At 34.4% G+C, this 7,500-nt stretch overlaps 1 long non-coding RNA gene across 1 annotated transcript in view; it reads left to right on the top strand.

The window, feature by feature from the left end:
- Positions 1-7,500, top strand: part of LOC118763936 — a 20,293-nt gene that overhangs the window by 1,164 nt on the left and 11,629 nt on the right. The window contains exon 2 of the long non-coding RNA XR_004999708.1: positions 5,738-5,741. This is a non-coding gene — a long non-coding RNA (uncharacterized LOC118763936). The remainder of the gene's footprint in view (positions 1-5,737; positions 5,742-7,500) is intronic.

Below are 7,500 nucleotides of genomic sequence, written 5' to 3'. Positions count from 1 at the left end.
ATAATAATAGTAATAATAATAATAATAACAACAATAATAATAATAACAACAACAACAACAACAACATCGAAAAATACCTTAAGAGTGAGACGCCAGGTTCGAAATTTCCCAAGACACCTGTTAAAGGATGGAGGGTATATCAGCTGAAATGTTGTATTAACAACAAACAAGATGAGGACAAATATTCGTCAAGTATAAATAATGTAAATAATAGTTTCAAATTTTGCCGCAAAGCGAGCTGTTTCGGGGAACAGGCCAAGTCGATTATGCCAACCCCAGTTCTAAAGTGTTACTTATTTATCTAACCCAGAAGGATGAAGTGCAAAGTAGACCTGGGCGAAATTCGAACTCAGAAAGTGAAGACGGACAAAATGCCGCTAAGCATTATATCCAGTGAGCTAACGCTGGATACAATGCTTCCACAGGCTCCCTTAACAAAACTAGTGCAGCAAGAAAAAGTAGAAGAAGAAGAAGAAGAAGAAGAAGAAGAAGAAGAAGAAGAAAAAGAAGAAGAAGAAGAAGAAAACGACGACGGTGAAGGAGTCGAAGAAGGATGAGGAGACCAAGGAGAAAGAGAAGGAGAGAGAAGGAGGAGGAGGAAGTAGAGGGGAGGAAGGTGAGGGGGAGGAGGAGGAGGAGGAGTTATAATAGCAGCAGTAATGGTAGGGGGTTTTAATGGTTGTAGAAGGTGTAGAATTGAGCGAAGAGCAAGAAGAACAATAAACAAAATGAGAAGTTGACTAAGATTAAGATGAAACAGGAAGTTAATATAAAGCAGAGTAAGAAGAATGGCAAAGCAGCAGAAATATATAAAACCTATGGCAATAATATCAACAATAAAAGTGAAGGTTTTAAAACTGATATTAATAATGGGGAAAATAACCAAGAATAATTTCAAAGAGAACTAGAATGACATTAAGAAAAAAGAACACGAATAAACGGAGGAGTTTAACTATACGACAAGGAATAAATATAATCTGTAAAACGGCGGTAGAAAGTTAGGCGGGAAAATAAATAAAACTAAATAAGAATTGGTAAACAAATGTGTTTAAGAGAATATCTCGTGCGTAAAGTAAATTAAAATTAGATTAAATTTTTCAAAAACGTTCAGAATTCAGCAAAACCAAAAGAAAATGTAAGGTGAAAGTGAAAGTCACTGCCACAATAACAACAACAACAACAACAACAATAACAATAACAGCGAAAATAAATAAATTATAGAAGTACTGTTGTAAATAACCGACATCAAAGATCAGGAAGCTAGGCAGAAATATAACTTGAACAGCAGCAACAACTTCAACACTATACAACAAAGAAATATGCACAGCTGCTGTAATAATGAGCATTAGGATAATGATGATGATGATGATGATGATGATGATGATGATGATGATGGTGGTGGTGGTGGTGGTGGTGGTGGTGGTGATGACCACTGTGATGACGACGATGCTGACGACAACGACGACGACGACGACGACGACGACGATGATGATGATGATGATGAAGATGATGAAGATGGCTATGGTGATGGTGATGACGTTGATGATAGTAATAATAATATTAAGTTGAAGAACAACAAAAACCAAAATATTAATAATAATAACAATATTCATGATGATGATGATGATAATAAGCTGCCTCGAGATCTTGAAAATGATCACATCAGACTTCTTTGCAACTTTACTGTTAAAACTGACAGAAAGATAGATGAAAATAGGCCAGACATTATATTGAAGATTTTCAGACAAAAGTCACGCCTCATCATGACCGTTGCAATGGACTTCAATTTATCCGTCAAGACCTACCATAAACTGATCAAGTATAAAGATTTTGAAATAGAAATTGGCAAAATGTGGAACCTCAAAACTAAAACAATACCTGTTGCCATAGATGCCTTGGAATGGGCTATTTGCTATCTATCTCATATAAGAGGAAATCCAAAAATAGACGAAATTCAAAAACTAATACTTATGGGAGCTGCTCATATCCTACGAAATGTATTGTCTATGTAATTCCCAAATCATTTTAATCTGCAAAACGTTGACAAAAAATACTTCTAAATGTACATAAATGCAAATATCTTGTACTGTCATCTTAAGATCGCACTATCACCAAATTACATTAAAAACAAACTTCTAAATTTCTTATGTTTTCACAGACATTCTCTAGAACAATACTCTGTGTCAAAACCTAAAGTGTGGCACGCTGCTCGTAACTCAAACTTGAACTTTTAACTTTTTGTCTCTTGATAAATCAATCTAAACTCAGATATGAGTTTGTTACCATTGTTCTGTTGCAGTTTGCTACATTTCCTTCAATCAATGTTTTAAATAATTATTCCTTTCTCTACGTTTTAATGCCAGTATGGCTGTGTGGTTAAGAAGCTTGCTTCCCAACCATGTGGTCTTGTGTTCAGTCCCACTCTGCAGCAGCTTGTGAAAATATTTTCTACTCTTTTACAATAACGCCAAAGCCACATGAGTTTATCTAAGACAGTGGTTCCCAAACATTTTAGAGTCGCGACCCTTGAACTATCTGGATAGACAGCAGTTAATCAAAGCTAATGCGTAATTTTATAACTTTTTGCGACCCACTAAGATTCCGTTCGTGACCCATCTGTGGGTCGGGACTCATAGTTTGGGAACCACTGATCTAAGAAATACAAAATTAAAGAAGCCCATCATATTAATGTTTATGCTTATTTATACGTGTATCTGTGTCTGTGTTTAATGTGTACCTTTTATCTAGATATCATATGCTTGTTGTAAATGAGCATCGTTGTCATACAAGTGGGGTTGTTCATTCCTAGTTTTCCATAAAAAGAACATGTTTAGCTATGGGAAAATATTATTTTACTTGGAAAAAGGTGAGTGTCTGTGACAGCGAAGGCATCCAGCCATAGAAAATCTGCCTCAACAAATTTCATCTGACCCATGCAGGCATGAGAAAGTGGACGTCAAGTGATAACGAGGAAGATGAACGATTTGATAAAATAACTTTGTCATTATTAAGCTCATATTTGGAACTTAAATCAATAATTTTCATGGTGGGTTTTCATTCAGAACACTTTAAAAAAAGGTGGAACTCGGAATCAACTTGTACAAGGTAAAAGCGACCTGTTCACTGACAATATTTTTGCAAATTAAATTTAAATGTTGAAGTGAATCTAACAGTTTTTGTGTGTTTTTAAATGGCTTATAAACACCTTCCACACTGCAATTGTTTTTGTTTCAGCACACGATCTCAGATCAGGTCACTTGCTATGCAAGTACATCTCCGTAATGTAAAATACAATTTCATATAAAACATCACAAGCATCCTATCATGCCTCACACTGATAACGAAGATAATACTGTACAACGTGAAAAAAATTCTCGGTCATGAAATTTTGACAACGATATTCATCCCGCCCCCCACAAAAAAAACGATGAGAATCCCGCTTCTCCCGTCCTCGATTAACGCCGATCCTTCCAATATTTTAACCAAATTTTTGAGGTTTTTGTCTTCTGTGTTAAATGTTATTTAAATTATGTCAAGAATGAGATACATTTTCATAACTTTGATCTAAGACATAATTGCAGACACAAATATTGTCTTGCTCACTAGACTATTCTGAGTTTTTGCAGTGCATTCGTAGGAGCTACTTACTTTGTCATTGATACTGTATACTCTTCTTTCTGGCAACGACGATGTAATGACCTCATTCCCATCTGGCTCACACTGCCTATATTTCTTCCATTTGCAGTTATGCTTTCTCCGCTCTCTCACACATGACAGACTAAATGAATATATTTACAGTAGCTTTACCTAGCATATTTGAATTTCTTGCAACAGGGAAGCATATTCCTCATCATCACCAAAGAATATATCAACAGGTTATTAACGTTGGACATTTAAGTAATTCTGATCGTAGCCACGCTTCTCCAAAGTATTACGAACTAGATAGATTCATTTATTTCTGCAGAACACTTTCGTTCGATATTATTTAGAGGTAAGTTCAAAAATATAATATTACAAGAAAACTTAAAATAACTAATTATATATTACTATATTAAGATAATTATGGAATAATATTCAATTAACTCGTGTTGTTCCACCTCTTGGCATTAAGATTATCCTGTCAAATGAAATACTTATTTAACCACGTTGTTTTGAGTTAATCAGGCATTATCTCATGGTATAAAGATTTAGATCATCTGATTGTTTATTTTTAGAATGACATTGTTTGGTAAGTGTGAGATATTACATCTGGCTGATCTGAATGGAAAACAGGTAGAATATTTAGGCCTGATTAGACCGGTTTAAACATTAAAGGGTTAAACTTCGCCAATATAAAGTGCATCTAGAGGCGATTAAATCATAAATTCTAATATACACTCATGAAAAGTGGGTGAATAGTGGCTGATATAAACTCATGCAATTTTCGAATCACTTTTGTTGTTTGTTGAATCAGTCGACCAAACAATAAATAAATTGATTTACAATAAAAATGTTAGCTGTTTGTGTCAGCTGGGTAAAGAGTTTTAAGCGTAAACTAACTATATTCTTTAATCTGAAATCACTTTTTTTCCCTCTGTGGTGTGATGGATGTGGAAAAAGTACAGATTAATGCCTAGTCAGGGGGCAACAGATCAAATCATCTGCACACCACTGTCTATGACGTTATCATCGCGATCGGATCTTTGAATGTATCATTTACTCTGCCATCTCAGCTCCCCTCAGACACATTCTCATTCATTAATCATTCCCCATTGAATAGAGGGTTAATATATATTTTATTTGGTCTTTCTTCAGCATCCTTTTTGTTGATTAATACTTTATTTAGTAAATTACATTGTTCACAATGTGTAGCTACAGACCAATATCAACGGTTGTTAGAAACATAAAATCGAGTTGAACAAAAATTTGATTCCGTCTCTAGACAGTCGTAAAGGCGTACAAGAGATATTAACTTAATTTCTGAAGGAGAGAATGGAAAAAAAGAAAGAATATATGAATGATGTACTGATGAAGTTGTTATTAGATTAGTTTCTAAATTATAAATACAGAAATACATGATACGATCTTTTACAATAAATAAACTTTCGAGTTTCTTTGCTCAACTAATATATTTCATAAGAAACTAAAGACAATTTACTAAAGCAGTCTATCTAAAGTTATTCATTGATGTTTATTATCTTTCGTTAGATTGAGCAGTATAATATTTGACCCTTTACCAGTCTATGTTATTTTCATAAATTTGTTCTGAACGTCCACGTCCGTTTTATGTCGTTTAGTTAGCCTTTGTGTGATTCGTTCTGAGCAATTTTGGATGTCCCATTGTACTTTGGGGGTGGAAAAATGATGACGAGTTTTATATATGATACACATGCACGATGTCAAGTAAAATATGTTCCACGTATCACATGTGATAAAAAAAAAACGACAACCATAGGGTTAAAGCATAGGTTTTGCTGCCATGTGTCAAGTGGAAGGAACCATAAATGCTTAAACTTGTAGAATGTGTTACGCCTCTCTGTATTATCTCTAAATCTTATCCCGTCTTTATTTCTCGGTGTCAACATCAGTTATTATTTAAGGATTTCGTTTCGTATAAAGAATTTGTTCCAACTGCATATGCGTTGTTATACAATTGGTTTGACACCGTTCTTGCCTATGATTTGTTTTTCAAGTATATGTACTGATATAAATGGGTTTATATATATATATTTTAAAAGGTAATATATTAGATAAAAAGGCGCGTTTAATATGCAGCGTAAAAGATATGAATATTTTGAAAGTTATGGAGTTTTCAGAAATGGTGAATCTCACATTCAATAACCTAAATGAAAGAACATACTCATTCATTCACAATAGTAGAACCTCTATTTATTCACGATTATCTTTATCACCAGGCTCCATCACATATTCGTAATTATCATTATGGAATTTATAGTCACTCGTCTTTATTTTGGTAGTGATAAATATATAAGGGCAAGGAAAACATGAAAATACCAGGAAGCGCCGACCGAAAATATAACTTACAACATAAATAGTGGCGCTATTTCTTGCTATTATTTCCTCAAAATACTGCGGTGATATGAATGGATACAGAAAATCATGCAGAGACCCGACATGAACAACGCAAGAAATGATACTAACTCTTCAAACGAATCTTCCAATTCACCGCCTTGATCAATCCATAAGTAGTTCATAAATATACACCATTGAAAGCATTCAGATTTCCTATAATTTCCTAGAAAATTTCACTTCAATGTGTCATCTTCTAACATTTTAAAACAATTTCCATTAACATTATATCGTTTGCGTTGTTAAGAAGCTTGCTTTACCATCACATATTTAGTGACACTACGCGGCAATTTGCGCAAGGCTCCTCTACATAGAGGCTTTGACGGACCAATGCCTTGTGAGTGAATTTGGCAAACGGAGCCGTGTGGAAGCCTGTCGTACATATATGGTATTACTGCGCATGTCTGCGTATTTGTTCCTCAGCACTTCATGACAACACGTGCTGCTTTATTTACGTGTACGTGACTTATCGGATCGGCAAAGAAACCGAACAGAATACGTACCAGGGTTATAAATAAGTTTTGGGAAAACCGGTTCGACTAAACCCTTGAACACATTCAGTTCACTGAAACAAGTAAAATATAGATGACAAAATATTTGAAATAACTTTTGATTTATTTAAGAATATGACAAACCTCAAATGATTTCATTGTTTAATTTTAAAAAAGAAGCCTTTCTAATTTTGAAATGGAGAGTGATTTTGAGTTACCGTTGTAAATAATGTCTTGAACGATTCCATTACTTTACTTACAAAGGATTCTTAGTTTTCTTTCAGAATATTCTGAATCCATATTCTTCAGAGGTCGACTTTTGTGTCGTTAAACATACATACGATAATACGACTGCTATAATGAGATAAGTTCACACACAGCAACGTTCTATTGTAATAAATCATAACCTCTTAGTAGCGTGAAGTTCATGTTTCTAACTTTTGAATTCAAATCATTTGCATCGATGAAATAAGAACGTGTAAATCACGGTAATGATTTCGTCGATTATAATAGTTAACTAAAATCGATTTTTGTTGTTAGTCAAAGGAAATAAGTGACGGATATAACAGAGCGTCGAATTAAATGCGCTAATTGTATTTTATTCTCTCCCTTTGGGCTCTCAGGTGAATCCCTGGCGGAGATTACTTTGCCTTACAATTCTTTGAAATCAATAATTATTTATTTACAAGATTGATTCCTAAGTTCATACTTTCCGATGCAAATTCCTGCCATTGTTTAAAGAACAGAAGCCATTATCCTTAAAACCATTCCAGTCGTCGTTATAATCATCGTCTGTTATTGTTGTTTCAGTGTAATCGTCATCAAGCTGTTGCTATGACTGTCATCGCCATTGCTGACATGATGGATGCATCGTTATCATTGTCTTCATCGTTGTTGTCATTGATGTTGTTGTCATCGTCGTTGCTGTCGCCACATGTTA

Source organism: Octopus sinensis, linkage group LG6 (genome assembly GCF_006345805.1).
Source record: "Octopus sinensis linkage group LG6, ASM634580v1, whole genome shotgun sequence".
Classification (NCBI taxonomy): Eukaryota; Metazoa; Mollusca; class Cephalopoda; order Octopoda; family Octopodidae; genus Octopus; species Octopus sinensis.
Note: the sequence above shows the minus strand (reverse complement) of the source record. Positions and strands in the feature narration are given on the sequence as shown.